We start from the raw sequence: 27,364 nt of genomic DNA, 5'->3' as shown, positions 1-27,364 counted from the left end.
CTAATCTATTCGGAACCCCAAGGTATTTGCAAAGCGTAAAAATGTTCATGAATATTCTACACCCACGTATATTCTCATACATTGTGAGTATTGTAATCCAATCTTATATTATTATAACAGGTAATGAAACCTCATTGTTGGAACAAATCCTCATATGATGAAGCGCACAATAGTAATTTATTATTAAACTGTAATCTCAAGGCTCCCTGTAAGCTTGTAACGAGATGAACCTTTACAGAGCTGTTACTCATCTGCGTAATTGGTTTATTACTTGTGGTAATTTGTTCATTAAAAATGCGGAAATTATATTACACGAATATGGTGTTTTGATTTGATTCATGTCGCGGTGACCGTACGGAAGAGATTCACAGCGGCGAGGCTCTAATTAGAATTATGAAATTTTAATTGCAAACACGAATTTCCTGTACATAAATCAATAAATATCTTATTGCGAAAGCAAACAGAAGGAACCTTCTTTTATTATATTTTTAATTATAAAAAGCATGTTATAAGATAACTGTCTGTAGTAATTTACAAGTATTTAATATTTTTCGTTATTAATAAAGTCACAAATTGTCAGAAAGTTACTAAAATCCAGTACGCTGCAGTGGATGTCAGATAGCTTATAACTTTTGCGACAGAACCTCGCTAAATCCTATCTGGGATAAGCCGTTTTTGTATAAATCCTGTACAAACCACTGAAACCAAAGTTCTCCTATACGGGTAAGCTGTTGAGATGGACCAATACAAGTCTTAAGCTATTTGAGTTCTAGTTTGTTGTTAGTGACCACGACATCGTAGGAAACAATAAAAAGCCACACAACTAAGACGTAACATGTAGGTCAAAAATAAATAGTTTCGTAAAGCATATTTATTACATTAAAAGGTATTTTAACCGTGTTTTTTTATGTGTTTACATCTTATATTTTCTATAAATATTTAAGTTAATACCTATAATACTTAATCCAAGTTTACATAAAATATGGATAGTGGTATAGATTAGCAATTAAATACCACTAACCATTGGCAATAAATTACCGATCCTCTGCGCTTAAACAATTCTATGAAACTAAATTAATGATAACTTTACGTCCTCCTAATAGGCTCTATAAATAATTCGCTCCTCACATAGTGCGTCGGGCGGGCCATAGATAATAATCTGACGACTATTAAGCCCAAATAATATAATCTAATAGAAACCGGGCTGAGTTTAAAACAGTCGTAAATCAATGGCTCAAAACCTCTAATTGAGTTACGTGAACAATTCAGACGGAAGATATCCGTTAAAGGTAATTTTCCCTAAATTGAATTTTTGGTACATGCAAGTTAAGCTCACGTCGAAACGAGCCTATTAAATAATGCACAAAACAGGGCTGAAGCCTCCTTTGATTCATTACAGAATATTAATTTTCGTCGATCTTGAAAAGGCCAATGGAGCGTGATTTATTTTATAAAGATTATCTACGAGAGATGGCGCAATAGATAACATGAAACTTGAGGGACTTCATTTTTCATTACAGTCGTTTGGGCAAGTGTCTTTTGGATCATTTTATGATGAAAATACTAGAAGGTATTTGAAAGTGACGTAGCTATGAGGTATACAAATACAACAGCAGTTGTGGACTTATTTCTTCTCATCAGTCCACAGTAATTAAGGTCATCATTTCATTGACGATTGTTTAAATAGATCAAAGCAATTAACGCCAATACATCATTAAGGGGACGTTTTTGAAATATTTGATGTTGTCATTAACGATACCGATAACTTGGAAGTTTTCACAAAGAGAGTCAAAACGATACAATTACTTTGTGACAAACATGACAGGCATTTTATAAAATGTATTGATTTTGAAGCGTTGTTTACAGGATTACAAATAGTGGAGTGCTTGGTACTTAGATTGATTTATATTTAAAAACTTCTTAGTAACAAACATCATAATGAAACTCTACGCTTATAAATGAGTACGAGCTTACTATGACTCGAAAAGTACATTAAAATAATGTTTCCAGGAAACAAAGGCGCTGAATTACATTTAAAAGGTGTTCACGATCGCCTTACAAATTGACCTAGACTTAAATATTCTTTAGTAAGGGAAGTATCACCTCATATCGCGTTTAGTTCGGAATTAGCGTAGCTTCCTCGCGTATTCCGCTCCACTGACGCTTTAGATGAAGGCTTCGAGGCAGTCACGTGATTCTGTGGCATCTAACTTTAAATCGTTGTGTCACATTTTCAAGATTTTTGTGCATGAAATATATGCAAAATTATTTAATTTTTATAATATTATGTTATGTAAATATTGTTACCTTTTGGTTCTTAAAATATCCGGAAATCTTCGTATTTTGGAATTATTCGGAGCTCAATAAAGTAACCGACAGTTCATTTATTTCGAGGCAACAAAGGCGCTTTTAACCGAAGTTTATAAGTTAAATTATGTATGATCGATATTAAAAAGCAATCAACATTTTAACCGTTATGCAAGTAAGAGTGATGTGCTGGCACACTGCCATAATACGCTCATAATTAAGATAGCACATTGTCAATTTTATCTACAGTTTAAAAACAAATATTATTTATTAAACAATAGTTGCAAATAAACATGAATTAAATCGTAGGCCTATACTCCACAGTGAGCGGAAACGGGCTGATTAGATAGATAGATAAAAATCGAAATCTATCTTTATTTTGAAAAATAATGGTCAATTTATTGTTGAATTCCGTATCTAGTAGATTACGAATAACATTAGCATGAATGTATGTGTGTTTGTGACGTGTGTAGGTAGTAAAGTCAACAGAGATTTCACACAGTCCACTCTCGTTGATTATGGCAATATCGCCCGGAGGATCTTTCGTTGTGGCCGAGGGTACCCATATTCAACGGCAGATAGCGGTGCGGGTTGCTTTGATTTTGATTGATTGACATTCAGACCATTAGGTGTCATCACTCATCAGGGACGTATACCTATCGCTCCAGCTCTCCCTACCCGTATTCATTTCCGAGGTAGTATGTTATTATTTTCTACCTTATCCCTCTTTGATGGTTGTATTCATCCCTCAGAATATTACGTAAGCTTGAACAATTTTGGCTAAACTAAATGGTTTGAGTACATAATTCCTACGTTTATTTGTATCATTAATTTTACCTGGAATATAAATTCACCGCAACGTTCTATTACTTTAGGTGGGTACGACATTTTTGTTTCCTCCATTTTAAGTACATTACAAGGAAACGTACACTATAATTCGAGGCTAGAACAGTTATAATGGCCCGTAAGAAATCCTTTTAAATGGTTTTATGTACAAAAGTTAACCGTAAAAGATAATACAGAAGCCAAAACAGTTTGAGTACGAAGAATTTTATAAATTACTCAACGCTCATATCAAGCTCGTCTCGGAGACTAAAGTAAACTTTTACAGAGCTTCTCGCGGTGCCTGGGAGCACGACTTCAGCCTAACACATTAATTAACTACACAATAATTACTAAACTAAATAGCATTTAGAAAAATCAAAAGCGTTTTTGTGAATAAATGTAGCAAACGTAACTGCTTTTTTATTGTAAAAACATAAAGTCAGTTTTGGTTTTACAAGTTTTTATTTTACTGAAAAGATCAACACTTATGCAATAATTTGTTTATTCTTCACAAGAGTATTTCATTCAGTTCAATTTCACTTTATGCCCCCACCGAATATCCATGCTAATTCATGCGTCCCAGGGATTTACGAAATTTTCACTTACGGCATAATACATATGCGTAAGAAGATTTGAAAATGTAAATCGGTAAACCATGAATGAAACACGAAGCTTAACAATACGCTATTACAATTCAGAATAAATCACTTTACAAAAGTAGAGAGAATGTTTGTACAACTCCACCCTCCGTTTACGACATCTAAGAGAAAGGGCATTCATTCATCCGTGATATAATATGTATAAGAACATGTATACAACATACGACTTTTATCCATTGACGCGATCGTGGAACGACAATGGAATGGAACTGATCCTGACCTAAATACCGATAAGGCATCCCACATACTTGGCGACTCGAGTCGCAAATTGAGAATTAAGTCGTCTCGCGATCGTAAAACGTGTTTAGGAAGTTTTGATGCGGGTGCGGTAATTTTAAACATTTACCAGCCATCTTGCAAATGTATCTCGGTTAAAGTTTCGATTATGACTTGGAATTGCGGGAAATTATTTCTTGGGATCACATTCTTGGCACTAAACTTTTACCAACGATTGCGCTTTGCGACGCTGTAATTGTTTTAAAGACCTTATTAAAACCTGATTTAATGTAACCGAATACCTAAGTACATTACGGAACAAAAATGTATTCATTTGCAATACTGAAACAGTAAAGGTTACCTTTAAAAAGCTAAGTTAAATAAAAAAAGGAAGATACGCAAATGGTCGACTTACGTAAACAGTAACCCAAAGATACAAGAATATAGGTAAAACTTGTGTACGGCAAGTTCCTAAACATTTGGCCGGTGGTATACGGAGATTATTCTACCTGTTGGATGTGGTAGGATCATTAAGTTAATGCCCCCTTTTACTTGGCTTACGCCGGGCTCCGAAAAGTGTTTAGATGTTTACATGACGCATTTTTGTTCCCTGCTTTTCCTCTTTCATTCGAGAGATTTATTATCTTGTCAGAAGAACAAGTGGAAGGATTTCGACGAAATGTGGTATTATTATTTGGTAGAAATGCCTATTATTTGGTTCTTTTGGAGCAAATTGGCACGTACTGGCTTGTTATACTCGACGGAATTGGAATTTGGAACTTGATTCATATGGTTCGATGTTCTCTATGAAGCTTAATGAACGCGTGCGAAGCTGAAACAGAAATAAACAACTCAAAGACTGCAACTAGATCTTCGCTAGTGCAAAATGAATAAACAAAGTTATGAAATCGCAACGTATTTAAAAATTACACTAATGAGAAAAGTTAAATGAAAACCCGACCGAGGAGATAATATTTAAGTAGTTCGTAGTATTCAAGTTTTTATGTTTTTAATTTATACACCACTTTTTAGTAGCATTTGATTAAAAGTTATAAAAGTAAATAACACACAAGACGAATTTTTAATAGGTACTGTAATATTGCAATAAAAACAATAAATAATGTAGGGATTCTGCCCCAAGTATAAGTACTAACCATTTTTCAAATTAGTGACAAAATAGCTTAACATCTAGTTTGCAAAATATTGTTAGATAACAAGATAAAATGTACAAAAAACTTCTAGTTAAAAACATTTAATTATGCAAGTCACTATGCAAATTAGTATTGACAACCAGTTATATCGATGCTCCTGGCTAATAAGTATGTTGTTTACTGTCTATTTACACACACAAAACAGATTCCAACAAGATTTTAGAGATTGCAATTTTTCTTTTTTTCTATCCTAAATAAATTAATTACCTTTAATTTGGGAATAATGTAATACCGTTTTGAGTATATTATTAGGGTTTCGTAGATGAATGGCGAAAAACAGAACCTTATAAATTCGTCTGTTTATCTGTGCGTTTCTCCGGATGTCATAGCCATTTTATTTAATATTATTTTAAATAAACTCCAATTTTGTTCAATCTGTGAATTAGTTGTTTAAAATTCTTTAAAAACATAATCGAATAGCCTCAACAACAAACGGTATAAAGCACTCAGCCAAATTTCCAAGACGACGACTGTCTCTATTGAGCAATAAAATAACCCTTAAGTTATTCACTGAAATGATTGTCTACTGAAAGAACAAACAAACTCCTATTAAATTTTGATGACAGTATAAATACCTCGTTAGATTAAATTTTCATACGACAATGAATTTATTGAGGAGGTCGGTTAGATGCTTTGACTATTCAAAAAGCGTAATTAAGCTTCGGTTCGAGTATGTGGGTTAAGACTTAAATTCTCGATAAAGGACGGGTATAAAGAGAGGAAACTGCTTTCAATTAGTAGCAGGAAAAATGATAGGTGTTAGTAATTGGTAAGTGCTGATAACAATTAGTGTTATATGGCAATAGTAGCGTGATACCCTACAATCTCTCCCGAAAGTTTGACATTTATAATGTACTGCAAAAAATAGTTCCTGAGGTGCCCGCTATCGGCGCTGATCAGATTTTTATAAAAAATTCTCTAGAGCTACCCGGTCGTCAGTAATGGATAGTGGTATATAATCGAGCTACTGATCTTCATACAAAATTTATCAAATACCTAGTCGGCTGTCGGTAGTAGATAGTAATAAAAGATCGCGCTACTGCACATTGTTTGTGGCATAAATGTCACAATATATCGTTTGAAATAACGTTAATATATCAAGAATAAGCGTCAGTTGTCAATTCTAAATAGAGTACATCAAACCGCTGAGCATCGGGTAAAAAAAACCTTGTCATCGCAAATATGAGTCTGTAGCGAAACCATTCAACCCTTTATGTAAATCCAATAGATCTGTTGTATGTCTCCCAGCGGGGGTACGTCACAGATATCCTTCGGAAAGGAACGTACGTATGAACGTACCATATCTGTTCGAAGAACGTCACAACTGTCAACACTGAGGAATAATGCTACAAATACTGATGTTTATAGATTTGCAAACTGTTGTGACGTGTACATAAATAGGCTTGATTCGTGCACGACTGTTGACTATCAATGAGTTTCCATGAAAGGTCCTTTATATCATAATATACGAGTTTACCGTTTAGGATGTATTGGCTTATTATGCCATAAAATGTTGGGCAAAATGACCGTATTAGTGTCCATTATATTAAAATTTGATAGAATTTATTGTAGTTCGAAACAGAAACAGTGATATAATTATTTCAAAACATAAAAGTAGAGTTTGAACTATATCGCATGATATTATAATTTAATGCTTAAAGCCACGTTGGATAAATTAACCAGCGAGCTTAAATGTTAATTAATTAACCGGTTTTAGTCACTCTTCCGTAAATTAATGATCAACGTTCCAGATGAAATTATTGTAACGTCAACGCGTTGATATCATGATATTAAATATTTATTTTTAATGACTTACATTTAATAACGGATTTATTTTCGTAACTTTATTATACGAATTTTTGGAAACGGTGAATAATCGGCGTGTCAATTTTCAATTACGGTTAACACTATCACGAAGAAACGAAATAAGGATTCGTGACCCGATTAATGATGGATAAAATACAGGTATTTTTACTTTATATCAACTTAAAAAGTATACAAAATACATATTTGTATTCTAATTTAAGTACCATAAAATGTTACGACAAAGTTAAGCGACAAAAAGCGTTGTTCCGTCGCGAGTGCTTTACGAAACTATCCTTAAAGTAAGTAGCAGTTTAAAAGTATAAACCCGAGGACCGCTACAAAATACTCCAGTTCCTCACCTTTATACATTTAGCCTAGACGCCGTGAAAATGGAAACGACTGGTACTAAAAGCGTGAAAGCTCTTATATAATCAAAAGATAATGACAACTTTATAGTACAATAACTGAATATTAGCACGTAATATAATTTAAGGAGGATTGAGTTTGATGTAGACAGAATAAGGTAGACGAAGCTCAGACACTTTGAAGCGTAGTAGTTGTTCTATGAACTATTCTGTGTTAGTATAGTACAGTATTTCTTCTTTCATTTCACCAAATGCGATGGTTTAGCACTATAGTTAATTCATATTAACTTGGAATACTAGACAACATAAAAATTTATGCAATTTACTTAAAGCTTGCGCTTTCCACCAGGCGAGTCGGCGTCAAACAAAAACTAAATTCTTTTAAAAAAAATCCTCCAAAAATGTCGAAAGCTTACGTAAATTCTTGCTTCACGAAAAACAAAAACAGTTAAAGAAAAATATAGACAAAACATTCCCTAGGCAACGTCCTTAGTTTGTTACATAACCCTAAACTAGCAGCACACTACACGCACTGATGGCCTCACGTGACAGCCCTATACTGTCACGCGAACTCGCTCTATATGTCCCAATAAAATTTTATTGATCTTAGGTCTCACAAACCCAAAACTAAAGTCGTTTTAACCGATATTGTGGGTAAATATTACGACGCAACTTGGCTAAAGTTTCTAACCGTCGAAAAAGTATTGTAATCTCTATTGGTAACTGAAACGGTTCTCTATAAATAAAACATGAACTGAAGATATGAAAATACAATGGATATTGATCTGTGAAAAACTAAAAATATGTTATTCTATATTCATTTTAGCTAACATTTTAAGTAAAGACTGTACTACAATGTTTTCGCAATATTTGAAATCTACATTTTTATAATAACTCAGACAAAGGGCTGGTGTATTTAAAGTATAAATGGGCTCTTTAATATCTATAAACAAAATTATAAATCCCCTATTTGTCTTAGAAGACGGTCAACTGTATTTCGGGAACAATACTCTTTTCCTGATTCACAAGTGACAGTGCTATTTCGTGAAACAAATCAATAAAGTAAACTGATGTGAAAATAGAAAGCATGAATCGACTATTTTTGTATCACACTGAATATACTTCGATCTACTGAGAAACAAAACAATTAATCCAGTTCTAAGTGTTAGAAGATAAAATTAAAGTGTTTCCAAAGAAATCGACACGAACGGAGCTGGTATTGCCAATATCCTTTCCGAAGAAATGGTTTCATTGAATTTCAAAGAGAGCAGTCAAGGACTATTGATGACTAATTAAAAAGCAAATACCTTTGCACCCGTTTCCCCTTAAATAAACATCGAAACATAAGGGTAAAATATATTAATAACTTCAAGCAACATTGAATCTTATGCAAACGACATAAGCGATAAAATAGTTACGTATCCTACATAGTCACACTCAGCATTTAATTGTGTAGAAAGTCATTATTCAGCTGAGGAAATATTAACTTGGTCTAGCTACTCATTTTATTGTCAGCGTCGGAACTAAAGCCGTGAAAGCTAAGTTTAAATAATTAATACGTACGCAGTACTATGTGTTTCACGCTAGAAATTGTAGTGTATTTTCGTAATACCATGCAAATGAGTGAAACTAGCCTGTGATTGCAACTAGTCAGTAATTTATAAGCCAGACGTAATTATGTCTTTTAAGTCAAATCAAGACTAACAAGTTGTAAATGACCCACGTAACAAAACTAGAGATCAAAAGCTAATTCAGTTTATGGAGCGAAAAGAAAAAAAAAGCTTTCTTATCGGGAAATGTGAAAATCAGCCAAAACATTGACGTTCAGCGAAATGGAAAACTAAACTTCTACACTATTTTTATTAGGTCCCTTTCGAAAAATACAGAAACCATTGTTTATTTAAAAATAGAAGACCGGTATTATAGACAAAAATATATCTTCCTGTCAAGAATGTTATTTAGACAAAGTTGATATGCTTCAACATCTCATCCCGATAGACTAAACCTCGCCTGTATAGGTAAACAATAGTATGAACAATCTCTCAAGCTACGAGTTTCAGCTTCGCTTGAAAGCGCGTAGGAATGTAGCGGATCATGTCTCCACATATTTTTATAGCACGCTCACGGTTATTGGAGCTTGTAATATATCGATTTTCAATATTTTGATAAGCAACCTGTATGAAAATATCAAATACAAGGTGACACGGCTGAGAATACAATGTGTATTTCTTTCCTAACGTTGAACGTGCTTATCTAATGTTCATGAGTGAATAGTTCGATAACATTATTGTTATAATATGTTCGATACCCGTACGGAAACATGTACATTGTGTATAATTCCGACGGCACGCTTATTTATTTAGGGTTTATAAACGAAATTGATCGTTACTTTTCATTGTCTTATGGGGTTCAGGAAAAGTCCATTTCAAAGCATGAAATTAAGATATTTGATTTCATATTTAGTTAGGGATGATCTCGCAATGTCTCATTTGATACTCGATTATCAAGACTCTATAAAATACTGCGCAGGATTCAGAATAGCACTACAAATTGGAGAATTTAATTCCAATGCAAAATGTATTTTCTGAGCTGACGTTCGCAGAATTCGTAGGATAATCTGCACCGAAGCTAATCGAAATACTATTCGAATATTATTCTATAGATGAGGTCAACGTTCTATTTGTACAATAAGCAAACTCATGCCAACTTTGTTTGCACGAGATTAACATTATAGACCTATTTAGAATATGATTGTTCAGCATTGAAAGCCCGCCGAATAATATCAGGTGAGCGAAAACCGTTCTGTTTTATAACAAACCTATTGAAATTATAGACCAAGGAAACATTTGAATATGTCCTTTTCGTTTCAAATAGAGTATTATTTAATGGCTCCACGTGTTTTAAATTACTTTTATGTGGATTGCGTGAACAGTTTAAGGTAGTTTCAGTTACTTGGATGACGCAATAGCACCCGCTTTTCGATATTAAATTAGTCTTTACACGATGTAGCTATTTTTCATGACCTTCGACATTTTTTCTTCCTACATAATTACGTCATAGCTTCAAGCTATGTTACTTTAACATTAATAATTATTTGTTGATGACGCATTGTTCTTTAAAACATTATAATAAACGTATAACGAATAGGTATTATCGGAAATTATTTTTAGTACACCGAATATTGACCACTATCACTTACATACATTTTATTTTGCCTGATGAAACTAAATTGTATATATCACGAATTGTTAAAAGGTGCCGTACAATTTTCCATTACACAAGCAGTTTCTCATACAATAATACGCGGTCTTATCAATAACATATACATAGGCTGTATTTCAAGTAGAGAGATTTATATAAATGACATGTGGGAAGCACTTCTCGCTGAGTTAAGCAATAATTGAAATTAATGTTTATCGAACATACCCTAAGTATTGACAATTCAATCGGCATTTTCCAAGTAAATGGAAAGCCAGGTCACTGATACATTTCAGTAAAGTAAATACTATCCTAAATAAATAAGTGGCGTACATTAAATGTACCGGAGCCGTTTGTGGACATTTTCTGGAGTGTGCTTTATCAAAACTTGTTGTTTACATTTACTTGGAAATCTTTATTATTGTTTGGTATTGTTATGAAGTGGATGTTTGATTATCTTTTTGATTAAGTAGATCTAGAAAAAGAGATAAACATAAAAAACGTATTTTTTCGAGTAAATAACTATTTTTTATACCCGTAAAGAAGAAATAGCGTATGTCAGAATGACAAGAGCGTAGTACAATAGTAACAAAGACATATTGTATGCCCCGAGGGTAAAAACCAGCGCCTAGATGTGGATATATTCCACTACTCTTCCGTTTTTCGCGTTAGCTTTTACCAAAAACATGAAATACGTCTGTCAAAAGACCTAGTTTCACTTTACTTTGATTTTTTTTATAACCATTAGCTACACACGAAAATTCGTAAACAAGCCTTCGACTCAAAGCGAACGTATTACTAAAATCGGAAGTGTTTAATTTTCCTATTTTGTTTCCAATCGCAAGCAAATTGCACTCAAGCTTACGGGGACTGGTACTAAATAGGAGCTGTATTCTGCTACGTTCATAAACTGTACTGGGATTGGGTTGTGCGAGTGTTGCTGCTGAAATTATTAGTCCGTTTACAGACCAAAGCGAAATTTTGATTGCCGACGTCAATTGCACTACCTATGTTAGTAAACAACTTATGTAAAGAGAATACGCAATTACATGAAGTACAAACTTGCAGTAATTGCTTCGGTAATTAATTTGTCCATCGTGTATAGTAGTCAAGTGTGTCCACTTGTTTACTGTACTATCTGTAGTACTAAGTTACTGTTAGACAAGTCTAAAGACCGTATCCACAGTGAAGCGGAGAGGGAAGCGAGGTAAAAAAGTTTTTCTCCTGAACACCAGACTTATTTAACTTTTGGGCAACAATGTTTTCCGCACTGTAGTTTATACATTTTACGCCAATTGGTCCAACACTACGACCACTGTTTAGTATTATTATAAAGTACTGTTTAAGTTCAATGTTAACGGCAATAAATTTTCCAAAAATCATACTCGTAAAAGGACTTTCAACTATTCTAAAACTAGAACCTAGTAATACTAGATCAATAAATTAATGATTATGTTATAATATTTGATTTAATCGATATTTTTTTATTATGTCATTGTACTGTATTACAGCCACGCTCTCCGCTCCGCTACTCTAAATCACTGCTTTGTATTCTGATCTAGAAACTGGGAGCTTATGATCCGTGCAATAAATTGCAATCACAAGTCCCAATAAGATATGGTAGGACATTAATAAACTGTGTTTACTAATTAAGTTTAGCAAGGACCATTATTCAAACGACGATATTATGGATTATGGGACTTTACTTTGTAACTAAGCCCGAGGCGTTTGAGCCTTTAGTAGATGTTGACTAACCTAATTGTGAAAACAGAAAGAAATTTAAATTATGTTGCTGAATGTAGCTTTAGAAAAATTTATTAATATTTTTATAAGCAAAAATCAAACTGTTTCATTTATTTTATAACGCTTTTCTTGAATTAGGTTTCATAAAATGTAAGTACCAGATTCTTATTCGTTCATGGAAATAATCTCAGCTCTAAAAATCGTCAAAAAACATACGCTCGCCAAAATACAGTCACTCACAAAAATGTACAACGCGATAAATATTTTAATACAGACGCAGTGTGCTCATAACAAGTGCCTTGACCCGGTCCCAGGTGTGACTCGCCGGGACTTGCGGTCGACCCAATAAACGCTGGTTTGACACAAAGAGGGACAAAAGTCGCCCCAACTATACTGAAGTCGGCAATCCCGGAAAAACTTTCAAGTATGTTTAAAAAGGCCATTTGTAACTTTATTCCCAAATAGATTCGGGTTGGCACTTTAGGTCAGTTGCGGGGTAACATGATTAAAGAAATGGATTATTAATCAGTAGCGCCTATTAGGCTTGTAAGACTCACGTTTGAATATTACTTCGTAATAATTTCCGACTCAATAGCCTTTTATACAAAAGGTGTATCAATTTGTTGTCAAAACGATGTCAGCATTGTACTCATATTTAGAGCTGTCGAAAAACCCACGTTCAAAAATAGGACCAAAACATTCGAACACTGAAATTTCTCCGGCGGCGTCAAATAAAAAATAATGTAAATAAAAAACCGTATCATCTGTCTACCTTCCCACGCAAATCATTGAAGTAGACATTTCGTTGATAATCATACCGTAGTAGGCGAGACGGGCAGGTATAATGTTGACTCTTATTGCAATTTACAGAATTCTTGGAGGCTTCTCGCTGAGCGGTATTGTCTGAGGTTTCATCCATCCCGAAGGAACACAATAGATGACATAACCTGCTTCACTAGTAGGTGTTCTAATTCTGACTTCAAAATACAAAAGAAATCGATACTGTGTTATTGATGTACTATTGTGTAAGATCTCTGTTGACTTCCTTTATGCCATTCAATACCTTTGAAACGCGATATAAATCTTCGTAACCCACCGCAAAGATAACTTGCGGTTTCATAAAACTATAAAATAAGTAAACTTTGTGTATGCCACGTGAGTTTGATACGGAGCTATAAGTTGTAGGGCTTAATGGAACCTTAATTAATTTTGGTGTTTAATTAGGTTTAAGTATGCCACCCAAATTGTGTAAGGAGGACAATGGATACTCCAGTAAAACGCTTAATAAATTACGTAGATAATATTATTTCGAGACTCGTTATATTGTCATGTGTGATGCGCTTATTACCATAAAATGCCGGTTTTAACAAAAAATATAAAGATACTACAAAAGTTTTTAATATTTGTAACCACATATGCCTCAATATAATTACTATCGAAACCCTTATCAAGTACACCGAACCTAAAGTTTGGCTACTTGACTACCCCAAATTTTCAAGTAGTAACATATGGCCACAACATGAATGAGCTTATTGACCTGAGGCAACTTTACAAAAACTTCAAGTCAAGAGTTCTACAGAAACGAACCCCACTCAGGCCGTAGTTACAAGCAATTTAAAAATATATACGAAAACAAAAAGTTCTACAGTATACTTACAAGTTTCAGCTATCTACATTATAAAAAGTACGCAGACAACATCAATAAAAGTAAATACTTTCCACCCAGTGAACCTACACAAATCTAATTTAAAGAGATTTATTATCGAAAATCTTTTATCAATAAATAACTTCTTCAAAGTGAAATTAGCAAGAAAATCAAAGTCAAAAGGTTTCCCGCTGTGAACAAAACCAATATAGATTTCCAGCCAATTTTAAACTCACGCATAATCCAAATAACATAAAATGTCTTTAAAAATAAAACTTCACTAGAATACACGGATGTATCGGAAGAGGCCGTACTGCGGCATCGCGGGAGAGCGCACAACCACCCCTTGCCAAGGGCTCGAAGCTACTGAAGTGACGCAGACGGACACGCCGGAGGCCGACGACAGAATGAAAGCTAGTGTGCACCCCCCAACCCTCTCTCCCCGACACCTCATTCCAAAAAATGCACACATTAAAAGCGAAAAAAGCCCAGCAAAGAATGCGAGAAGTGTTGCACGTTCATAATTACTTGTGCCTTAGATTTGGACCTTTGTTTATGTACGGCTTAAACGAGGCCGCTAGTCGGAATGCGCTACCTGTATTGTACTGTAGCACTTGTTGGAATTCATTTATCTACCACCCCTGTAATTATCTTCCGTGTTCTTTGCATGCTGAGTGGGGCTCCGAGATAATTAAATGTTGTTCATCATAACAGACATCGAAAACAACTTCGCTCTCTATGTCAGTATGTTGTTCACAGTTAAACTCGACACAACTGTCAATTTGGTTTATTTCAAATCAAATATTAACTTTTAACCGTAAATGTTTCGTTTTAATGCAAGCAACCCCGAGGATACCGTTTCTGTTGGGACTATAAATATCCCGTTGTGTTTATTTTACTAAAAGGATTGTTCACCACTAAGCTTTCAACTAAGATTAAGTAACTACTAAATACCTCCAAATCCAAAAGGGCATTTTCGATGAGCGTCGATCTCCAATAAAATTTTTTGGTGTTCGTCCGAGTGCTGTAGGCGGTCGCTCAACTTCGCACTGAATACTGAATTCGTATGACGCTGAATCGACAAGATAGGTACGAGAAACGAAAGGAAGTTTTCATATCTGTTTGAATAATACAGAACGTCGAAGTGTTGTTGGAATGTGATAGTTATTTTACGAGCATACCAGTATCTACAAGATTTCGACAAACAGTAATCTATTATGACGCGAACCTTATTTCATCGCAGACTGATAAAATGAACCATTGAATAAAGTTACATAATGAAATTGATCAAACTGATTAAACTAGCGAACCAGCAATCCGAAGATAAAAGCGTGAAATTAAATTATTGAATGACACTACGGCTGACCGTTGTCCGCAAAAAGAATTACGAATCTGTGAGTCGACGTTGAAATGGAGTGAATTCATCGGAGACCGCCAATCTAAAGGTGTCCCACTTTGTGCAAGCTCTGAATGGAAGAGTGGCGAGCGACGAGAGCCCACACCTGGCCGTAAATCAGATACCTTGTCGACAAAGGGAACGCGGAATAACAACCGTAATATCCCCACGAGAAGGTCTAAATTTACAAAAATAATTTGAGACTGTATCTTTCATACGGTCGAGAATGTGCTATGTGGAAAAGGGCGCTCCCAGATAAGGGCTTTATCGATGCATAAAATATGTTATTATGAAGTTGGTCGGCCGCCTCTAAGACGCGTCAGGCAAAAAGAAGTATGCTGCCTTTATTCATTGAGGAATCTGTGGTATCTCTTTATTTGCACCTGTCGTAAATTTGCGACCTTCCCGGGGCATATTTATGCGACAGATCGCGTGAGTGGATTTCATCAACACTACCTTACGGGATTCTTTTACTGTTATTATTTAAACAAATGTAATATCATAAATAAAGACGTTACTAATTCTATAAAACGAGAGCTGTAAATTTAAGAAATGGTAATTAATTAACAAATATTTAACAGGTTTTGCCAAATATATCAGGTAAATATGGCCTGGAATTCAAAAAACTTTGAAAACACGAGATATTTTGTTTTGAAGATGAAATAAAAACACAAAACGTTTTTCTTAGTTAAGAGAAAGTATTCTTTGAAAGAAAGTAATGCTGTGTAATTAAATTTGCCAAGAGATTTGTTGTGAGACAAAATACACTACTTAGTTGAAGGAAATGTAAGGCTTAATTTTAGAGAAATTATTCTGTGATCTTTCATGAGAGGGTTAATATAGGGTTTAAGTAAAAGGATATTAGGGTACCTTATCGTCACTACAATATATAGTTTCTAATTTAACTATGATGAAACATACTTGCTTAGCTAGTCGAGGTATTTTAAGATAAAACTTGTTTTTTAGGAATAATGTAAGTAAATTGTAATAAAACAGCAGTATCTAATTAAATTCTTAGAACAAAGCCTACACAGAAATACACGTTTTGCCACAAGAAGACTTAAGAAGTCAAAACTACGCTAATAAGTTAAAATCTTTACTTCTAACAATATGTTCATATAAGTTAAAACGTGACTCACGAAATTGGCGTTCGCCCTTGAAATTCTAATGAAAAATTCAATAAAGAGTAAAGGGGTAACCTATGAAACGGAATTTATAATTGCTTCATAGTTCGGGAGCTTGTCACAAGTATGCTATTCATGTCGGGACATGTACTTCGTGGCTTGCTGCCAAGAATGTTGGCTGCAGTACTTCACCCTATATAATATACTGCTGATAATACGACCTAGACTTGAGTGTGATATGGATATGATGTCTGTGTTGTGACGTCACATGCGAGCTTTACTCCTGTTTTGGGAGTTTGTACGAATATTATTATGATGAAGTATCATACAGTTTTATTACTGGTGACACAAAGAAGCTGGCAATAAACAGAGTTGGTTTTACAAATGTCATATTTTGAAAAAAGAATGCGCAATGCGCTTTGCCATTTATTTAGACACTGGCTGTATATAATATTCGTTGTTATTTCAAGTTAAAGTTGTCATTTACGTTAGAATTCTTAATTCGAAATTATTAATTTGATCTGTAGCTCGATTCTCTAGTATTATCGGCTTCCGACAACCGGCTTGTCATCGGGAAATTTTGTATGATAATCGCGCCTCTAACGGGCGTCGTAGGAACTATTTTGGCAATACACTCTAAATGTCAAACTCTCGATACCCGACAGTACAGAATATACAGATTTGGGCTACGGGCTTTGTTACATAATTAATATTAAAATTAGGAATCTAATTACATGGAAATTGTTTCTTAAAAATATAAATATGAAAATTGAGCATCAAAAGCTCCGGTCTGCACTTTCATACTTTTTATAGAGGATCAATACACTTCCTTGTTATGATAGCACATTTTGCGTTATAGCATCTTGAACATGATAGGAAAATTAATAAGGCATCGTAAACGGAGCTTATTCGGTGCTCCAAAACTTTATATCCTTCAATACTCCGTGTACCAAAACCAAATATTGTTCTAGTTTCAATTTTAGGAGGTTCGTCTATTGTTTTGTTTGGCCTCATTTAAACCAAGGTTATGATTGAAGTTATATACACGTGTTTATAAAACAAGAGCAATTATGATTTCCGCTCTATAATAATTAAATAGGTTTTACTATTAATGAAAAATACAAACATCATTGATACTATCATCGGTAACATTAGACTACACTTTATTACACGTACTCACTCATTTCACTACTTTTCTTAGTAAGAGGTCTCTAGTTGATTCGTTCTGGATTTAACACGTTTACACGCTGTAAGACGGGAATTATCGACTGTCCCTAAAACAATCTAAGGACGCAACCTTGAACCCCGAAACAATCACCCTTTATGTTTTCCCTTCAATATTCGCTGTCATCCAGTTTTTACTCAACACTTTTTAAATAAAACAAGGTGAATCACTTTACCGAATCAATGAATCGTTTGTTCACACATCGTATTCACACCTACATAATATTCATAACACCCTTTTACATTTCAAAAAGCATTAAAACATGCGAACTCAAAGATATTGAAAGTCAACAGCGATCAGTACAAATTGAGATCGTCTTTTAAATCCATTCCAACGTTTACTTAAACATAAAAACGTGTGATGTTTATATAACGGTGTGTTTACACGCTCAAGGGATAATTCGTCGCCGTCAAAAGGGCGAGGAAGCAATGTCGTGAAAATGTAAAGATCAGGCCTGGCGTCATCTAATGACCTGCAAACATCGGGATATCACAGCCGATTTACTAAGGGACCTTTTGCTCTGCTAGGCCGAGTAATTGATAACAAATAGGTGTAGATAAAGCAAGGGTTTTAAGCTAAACTCAGCTTTGGCTTAAGTAAAGTTAACTTGTCGATTCAGGATTGTATAGGCCAACGGCTAAATAGTAAATGTGATATATGGATTACCTTGAGTTTAGTTGGTTGTATAATTTGATAAGTAATTTTGTACTACGGTTTTATATTATTTTTATATGAATAGAGACTTTAATACTAGAATCGTTTATACATGTATGTGTGTAAGTGTAACTTTGGTGGCTACACCAACAGGTATGCATGAAATAACGGCCTAAACAGCCTTGGCTTCTTATCTAAAATTTACTAAAATTAAATTAGGGAGAGCGTTTATATGTTAACGAAATAGCAGCAAAATTTTATCTATAACTGTAAATTGAAGTACAAACGGTACCCTTGTTAACTGTTTCTACATTTTATTATCAAACATTTTCGGTTTTAGGGCTTTTAAAGTACTGTTTATGTTCAACATTAAACACTAATAGAATTAAAGATGAAACTAACTTTTGGAATTGATTACAAATTGTCCGTAAAAGTGCCAATAAAAATGTAAATACCTCAGTAATATGGGAACAATACAAAAGTAGTGGTCTTCAATGTAAAACACGCATAATAGAAGTCGTTTAAACACTTTAACGTGACCCCTGATGGGAAAACGCATGAAGGTATCAATAGACTTCCCGCATCGATTCCCAAACAATATTAAAGATAATACTGTAAAGGAATTCACGGAATTCGTTTAAATAACCATCATAACATGACCCACTTATCTTATATTCCACTTGTAAAACCAACATTACGTTGGCAAATTAACATTTCAAAGAATTATACGAACTGCAGAAAATCTTCCTTCATCATCAATCGTAGAAATAATTACACATGTCTATAGGTGGCAAAGACTAAACATCGTGCACATTGGAACAGCCCCGCCTCCGATGCCCGACAAGTGTTTCCTTTGCCCATTTTTTGCTTTCGATAAAAAAAGTTAATAAGCTGGGATTTCGGACAAAAAAAACGGGTTCGCATCGAAAGGTCCGATAGCACTCTTTTGTTGGGGCAATTTCGCTATTGTCTTCGCCACTTAAACAGTTTGAGACAGTTGATAATTTCGGGATTGCGTAAAGCTTCGGGTTTTAAAAAGTATTATTGCATTTTAACTTTATGATCTTGTTTCGAGCTTAGTTACAAAAAAATGCTTTTAGATCCATTATAAAATATGGGATGCAGAAGTCATAACAGGAATAAGAATTGATTATATTTTATGTACATTGCATGTATTTATACAGTTTACTTATCTTTGAAACTACCGAATATATGCCGACACTCTTGCCAGTAATATAGTAATATCAATATATCACTTTCTTTCATAAAGGTATACTGGAAAAACACGTTATCATTGAACAAAAGGTTCAGTTTCAGTTACAAGTAAAATCTACTATGCCATAAAATAGTTTTGAGTGTAGCTGTTGTTTTAAAAGCTCTCGGTTTCAGGTTGAATCGAAGGTACAAAAACAAATATGTGCGGTACCAGTATTTATTGTAGTGTTTCTGCCATATTGTGAATTTATTAGACAAGCGTAGTCAGTCGACGGGAAATACTCCTCATAAAACAATAACATGATTTATGTTCTACGTTATGGTGCAGAATTCTCTTTGTGACATATGGTGCCGGCCTTCTATGGTACCGTTTTTTTTTCTTCGAAAGTATTGATTTTATTGATTATACAATATGATGTAGACATTATGATGTATGATGTTATTGATTCACTTGTTGAATTAAAGAACAGGATAACGACGAATGTGGTTTTATTATTTTAAGATACTTCAGCAACAAATATATAGAAGATGGATTTTACCGAACATTAATGTACCACAATAAAGACGAGATCAGAACCAAAATAAACACTTCGAAAATGGAGGAATGAGGAATTCATTTCACTACGTAGTGGGTCTGATAATACTGGTAATGCATAACAGTACTTTTGTCGAAAACTCTTAAGATCCCATTCGCGTCGGAATGTCAAGAATCCGAGGTAGTCCTTGACATACATCCCTTATCACAAATTTTATGGTAAGCAGACGTCTCTGAGACCACTTAAAGGACTCGATAACGCATTGCACTCCGCTTTAAAAGGGTCCCAAGTGTCGTAAATGCCTTCCTCAAATATGTTTTGGACAGTTGTAGAAAATGTAATAGATATTTCTTTTTACCTGTTCTTTGACTTCAATTGTAACATAATTGCGCGTTTACATAGGCTACGTCGTTCATGTGTTCCCATCAATACAGTCAGAAAAAAAAAATCGTAGTTTTGGAAATATGGATTGTTCTTGTTATTGATTCAAACACATTTATAACCGTTCGAATATTCTAGAGATAACATTTAATAGTGTCTACTATAAAAATAACAAATCGATTATTCTGGTTACGTTTGATTACCACTAAAATAAGTAGATAAGCATTAAGCCCGAGAATCCACAGTAAAATGCTGCACGCCTATTTAAATGCCCATTTGGATGGAATTTTAATTCCGTCATACAAGCCTTTTGTAAGGATTGACAGCAAGCCGTGGAATTTCACGCCCCCTTCTAATTTATACTTCCTCGTTTCGACTTGAAAGCTTTGCTTAGCCCGACAACCCATTCAACCTGAGCATGTTTTGTTTAAACAACCATTCAATTCTGTGGCCAAAAATAATGGGTTTTGGACCACTCCTTTACTTATAGATTTGGTACAAATTATATGTATTCCTATCTATCTCTTAGTTGCTCTTGGTTTTGAGTTCTTATTCACTTTATGCCAAGAGAAATCAAAGTTTCAAATAAACTTTAAGTCATATTTTATTCACAAAAGTCTAACTTTATAAAGGTAAACTATTATAGCAATAAATATTTATCACTAAACAAAATTGCCTCAATTTAGTTGTTTGTGATTACAATAATACATTTACTAGAAACATAGTCTGTGTATTTATTGAACCCTTTGCCTATAACTTGTTTATTGAACTTGGCAATCGAAACAATTCTGTATATAACATGACGCTGTCAGAAATGAAACAATAGCCGTGGGCGTTTTAACACAATTACGCATTTTGTACTTTCCGGACTTTGTTTGCTCTATTCATTCTAATATTAACATTTTTGAATCTATATTATAACAAAGAAGAGTAGGTAAATATATATAACATTTTTATATTAACGCTACGTTCCCGTGGGATTATGTTGGAATGAAAATACTTAGGGTTGCGGTTAATTTAATGTCGCTAGTCGGCCGGTCCGGTATGCTTTATGGTCATGAAGTGAGAGAAGTAAAACGCGTCACCCCTCAAACGAAATACCGTCGGATGTTTCAGGTATTTATTTAATACCATACTTTACACCCGTCTGTCATTTAAATCTCTTTTATTCCGCCCTTGAAATAACCACTGTCCGGCGAAGAACGACGTTTATTTTGGACGGTTTGGTTTAATGATATATTCGTCGAATTGTTCGAGGAAAGGAATGTACGAGTATCGAACTGGTGTTTATCACTGTATTAGTGCTTCTTGAACTACTATTAAAATGTCATTAGAACGCCATTTTGGCTGTTATCGAAACGCGGCTCATGTTAATGTTTCCACAAGAAATACATTAAAATGCACGTATGTGTTTGTAATTATACGGCGTGCTCAAAATCTGTGGAGTTCGTAGTATTTCGTATTTACTAATTTCACGAAGATGTACATATCTGCCTTACAATTGTGACTTTTCTCGCAATGTAGCGAAACTCAAACTCAGCTCAACTCAAATAAACAGAAGTGCTATTTCCCAAATTCAAACAAAATGTTGGGCAATAAATTAATTTGGTATCTCAAGCTGCAAAATGTACAGACGGTACTGATTAGATGCAACTACAAACTAGCGGCAAACAGCAAGCTAGAATTGGCAACGAAGGCTATGTAATTTAAGATATGCCATCAACCGAGTATTTACTCATTCCAACGACATTTCAATTAACATATCTATTTATGAAGTTGTACATGTAATGACTCTTTATATGTAGAGTATAGAATTGTTACACAATAGTTTCGCTTTACAATAAAACAATGGTCTATTTACTTTAAAATTATTGGACTAAACAACCCCATAAAAATCCAAGTATTACACAGCATAATAAACTCAACTCAGACTTTAATGCACCAAAATATACATACCTAACGAATATTTTACGCAAATCTTTATTCCCGATCAAATCAGGAGATTCAAATGCTATAAGTCAAGCTGAAAATATCTCGCAAAATAAAACATAGCACACTATTCGTGATTGCCAACACAACATTAGGGCGAAGCTGCATTTACATACATGAATAAGGCAGGCGCAGAATACTCCGTTTTACGCAATGGAGGCGCCGCTCCACGACCTCAAAAGGATGTCGCATGACCATTTCCTGATGGAAGTAAGCTCTCATCTCAGGGGCTATATCGACGTATTTCTCTCTGACTCTTTTGTTAGAACTTTCAATAGACTAGATGTGAAAATTTTGCATTACATGAGCGAATGTAAAAGTGATGTTAGCGATCGATATTTCTCTAGCTCACTTTTTATTTAGTCTCTAAAAGTAGACAAAACAGCTTCCTTTTTTACTTTGTGAGCTGCTATGTGTGGAAAAAAACACCAATTAAAATGTAAATTCTTAGTTTTTGTCGTGAATTAGAGATTAACTTAAGCGTTACTGTTAGCCTAAATCGGCTTACAGTTGCATCCAAGGCTAGTGAAAAAAGTGTACCGAACAAAAAGTAAGTACCTAATTACGAGGCACATTACAGTAAAGTTTTTGCGCATGCCCCAATAAAGAATAAATAACCCTGAATCTAGTAAGCCTTCAATATATCTTCTTATACGGGGTTTAAAGTAATCTTAGCTAAGTGTGATATATTATTTCGAAAACAAACTCACGCATCTAGAGGCGAGGGATTTTAAGTAAATCCCCACGAAGAAAAGAGTACAAGACTTAACCATTGGTTGATAAGGCTGGTTTTCGTTAGAACTTTTTCGGTCGGCTTTTAGTTCGATTGTGGTATAAAAAATGTTGGGGTAGGTCAAGGTTTGTCGAATTGGAAACGGTGACTATAATATGAGGAATTTTGTAATCTTGTCTTTTGAATACGCTTGGAACATTTTTATAGGTTTCGGCTGTGATTTATGTTTGTGTATTCTATTTAATTACTAGTGAGAATCTTGCGGGATTCTTGTGATGACACTATGGATTTTATGCTTTACGTAATGTCCATTAATTTTCTTTTAGATTCGAAGTGAAACCTTAATCTTAGTTATGGTTGTTTATGCAAATACTACATGGTTTCTTTGGTAGCGTTATCAAAGCCTTTTCTTGGCAACAGGCCAACACTCGTAAATTCTTAGTGGATATTAAGCTTTATCCTACATATTAGGTTCTTATTTGCCTTTTATAACATCCTGCCAACGTTTTTGAGTTCAAATATCTCTATTTATATGATAAATTATATATGCTGTTTGAATTAAAAAATAGAAAATACTGCTGAATTTCGAAATCAGAACATACCCAATTATGAATGACATGATTTTCGTAAGTCAAAATGGATTTTTAGAGCTTGCCTCTGTCTTATAAACTTTGAAACCAATACAAGTCGTTTCTGACATCAACTCAACAACTAACATCATAGCACGAGTTAGATATACATAAAAAAAACTATCTTAATTCAGCAAAATGAAAGCGTTAACACCTGATTAAATGCTACATAAATAGAAAGTAGTGGAAGGTAATTAAAAAGTGCACGTATTAAGTCTCGTGTGAGTCGTGGTAATGCTCTCTGTCTCTGGGGTTCGCACCGTCTCGACTCCTACCCTAACCCGTCTTAATTAAATATCAAGTCTACAACTAAGTATTGAAAAATATTTCATTTTACATATGTATGTAAATTGCATAGGTACTTGAAATAATATCGAATATAAAAGATTTTTTTTATGTTCTTTAAGTGTCCCACTGCTGGGTTAAGGCTTCCCTTCTTTTCTTCTAAACCTGTCTGTCTTAATAATGTATTTGATAAAAGATGATATAATATAACAGGCCAGCGCAATGTAAAATTTCTATAACTATAAAGTTATTATAATGTAAGTTAAAATCCTCCAGCTCTCACTAACAAAAACCACGCTAAACGTAACCCACAAATTATTTCTTAAAGCGAAAACTTTTACAAAAAGTCTAACAGGAAATTGCGTGACTCTATAAATATTACTATAAGGTGCACTATAAAAATAAATCTCAATTCAAATAGATCACAAAGAGATCCGTTATCAATAGAACCTTTGAACTGTCCCTCCATCATTTCCTAAAAAAATTCCCTTACTTGCATGATATTTGGCACATTTTTATTTGGTTACAAACCTTATTACATTTTTGTTGGGTGTATTAGATTGCTACGCTAAATTTATTGCGGCGCTTTCCATTTTATGTACCACTACTACGCAGATTAGTTTTATTTTGTTTATTTTTTGCTCGAAATTGCTAGCTTATACTTTAATTTCACTGATACCTACTCCAGATTTTTATAGGATTTAGGTTTATTCTTATTCAAAATCGTCTGTTTTTTTTCTTTCTAGGATTTTCTTTAAGTCATATATTTATCCGACTAGACTTTCAAAAACGTTAAAGATGTTGGCTGACAAAAAAGAATCCACTTTATTTTAAATCAAAACCAATCCACACGAACATAAAGTAAAAATAAGTGTCATATAATTAATCCCAGTGCTATAATTCTGTACGATTTCAGCCGATGGAACGTTACCTGAGTGTAATTAAACGTTTTATAGCTCAAATAACGACCTTCTTAAGCACCCTTTACTATTTATCTCAGTGTACTAGATGCCTCTACGCATATACTCATAAATCAACGTCACTTGCAACAATACAAAACAATTAATTAACACAAATGAATTTTCTACAAAGGTTTTTAAACCACACGTCAGTCAAACTAATAATATTTTATGAAACTGTTCTCTCACTTGCGCTTTGTTACTGAATAAATAGAGCAAAACTTATCATTTATTTTCTTTGAGCTACGTGTTTATTTAAATAAAATCTTATAAGGAGAATCATAAATTACATTCTGAAAGTGAATCAAACGAATACCATTAGATAAATCTTGTAGAATCAATTCACATAAATATAAATTACGCTATTTGGATTATTCAGTAATAATAGAAACATCAGCAGTTGTTTGAAGTTAAGTTTGAAAAATGGCATTCTTAACGTGAATGCGATCAAAGGCGAGAAGCAAAATTCGGCTATAAATATGAATAACTTTGAAAAAACTTCACACGCGAGGATTCACAAAATATGCGAACGTGTCGCGTTTCCAAACAAATTTATATCATGGCTTCGCGTACTCGCGGCAATATTTATAACGGCTCATTCTTCTTCATATAGAGGGGCACTACATCAAAACATTTATTATGAACCAGAACGGGACTTCTAAATTTATATAACCATGTGCAGAACAAGAACAAACATTTACATAAACATGATTAAAACCGGCGAATATGTATGAGGTGACTTATAGATGCCGAGGACGCTCGGAATGGGTGCGCCATAGATTCTAATGGGACCGTGTGGCCTCTGCCTACCCTCTGTTTGAACTGGCACACAATACGCAAATAAGTAAACATCGCTTAATGTATGTGTGTGTAGGGCACCGGCCGCTAACCTACGAATCTGGGATAAATTCTAATTTACCACTGATAAAGGCAAGACGTAAAATGGATGAAAATTGACGTTTTCCCTGAAGCTGCTACCGCCACGTGGAGTTTATGGCAACTGATAGTGACAGGACAGGGAAAAAAAAAAAATGTGCACGCTGGCCTTTATCCGATACCAACAGATGTTTTATATATAGACACAAACACGGTCACATTTTCTTTTCCGATATATTGGGTAATTCGGGTGGCAGACTTCGGATCCCAAATATCCGGAATAGAGGATATGAATTTTGTATTTTACCATGTGAAAACATGCCTTTACATAGTGTGGAATTCGTGTTAAACATGTTTAGCAGCTATGCAGCTGTTCTGCATTACAAAGGTGGCCTACTTATCAAAAAGGGAAATTTCACAGCTCCATTATCAAAGAAACTTTTACATAGCGGTTTGAAAAAGCAGGTGGGTCCTTTCTAATTGAGATATTCTATGCCCTTGTGTTTTGCGAACTATGTTATATAACATTATACGTAAATAGTTTTGAAATAGTTGTAAAGGCCGGTGTGTCATAAAGCTTCCTGGGACCTACTAATTCAGACGTCTGGAATCGCACTCGGTATTATAATCCCTAAGGAAATAACGTAAGTGCTGTAATCTAAGTTGTCATTCTCGCAAACTAGTTTAGTATTACGACACGGTGATAAATTAGGTTAAGTCATATTTCAAAACTGCGCACATATTCGCTGGATATTTGTAATTTGCATATAAAATAATGTAGAGTTATTTATACTTCTCTAACTGTAGTCGTATTTATAGATAGTTCTAGTACAATCTGAATTTCAATTATATTAGGTTAATTGTTGACAAAGCCATATAATAGCTAACGAACATAAAGTAGAGTATAGAAGACTGGAAAACCTAATAACCCGATCCTTCCTGGAAGGAACGTTTATTAAAACTACATGCCTCGTATTAGTATTCAGTCAAAAGTCGAACAATAAGTTCTCTTTAGCACATTGTTACAAATACTTGAACACAAAGTCAGCAAACAACCCCATTTCGGAACACTCAAAAAGTTTTCAAGTCCCAAGAACACACTCCCACATTAATGGCGAAACATAAATACAAGTACTTTTATGAAGGCGTAATTTAATTAAACAATAACGTGTTGGGAACTTTTCCTTCCTTTTCTTATTTAAGGTATAACATTAGGAACAATATGTGTTCTATAAGGCATTGTAATTCAGGTGTGGTTGGCATTCGTAATGGTTTTCAGTTTAAAACCGCATGTTACAAATCATAATCGATGATTATGATTTTCAAACACATAGTTGTAACTTTGAAATATTTTTATCTAATAAATTCTATTTTCCTCGTGTCAAAC

The 27,364-nt window shown here is 34.2% G+C and overlaps 1 protein-coding gene across 7 annotated transcripts in view; it reads right to left on the bottom strand.

Annotated features, from left to right (window-relative positions):
- Positions 1 to 27,364, bottom strand: part of ASPP (Ankyrin-repeat, SH3-domain, and Proline-rich-region containing Protein) — a 238,395-nt gene that overhangs the window by 69,955 nt on the left and 141,076 nt on the right. Inside the window, exon 1 of one of the 7 annotated variants that reach the window (XM_076120571.1) lies at positions 14,212 to 14,332. The exons of 3 other annotated variants lie outside the window; for them this stretch is intronic. The gene's annotated coding sequence lies outside the window, so the exon portion shown is untranslated. Of the gene's footprint in view, positions 1 to 13,987; positions 14,333 to 27,364 lie in introns of those variants that run through there. 3 more of the 7 variants (XM_076120575.1, XM_076120573.1, XM_076120572.1) reach the window with 3 other exon arrangements.

The sequence above is a fragment of the Anticarsia gemmatalis genome, chromosome 12 (genome assembly GCF_050436995.1).
Source record: "Anticarsia gemmatalis isolate Benzon Research Colony breed Stoneville strain chromosome 12, ilAntGemm2 primary, whole genome shotgun sequence".
NCBI lineage: Eukaryota > Metazoa > Arthropoda > Insecta > Lepidoptera > Erebidae > Anticarsia > Anticarsia gemmatalis.
This window is presented reverse-complemented; position numbering and strand designations above follow the sequence as displayed.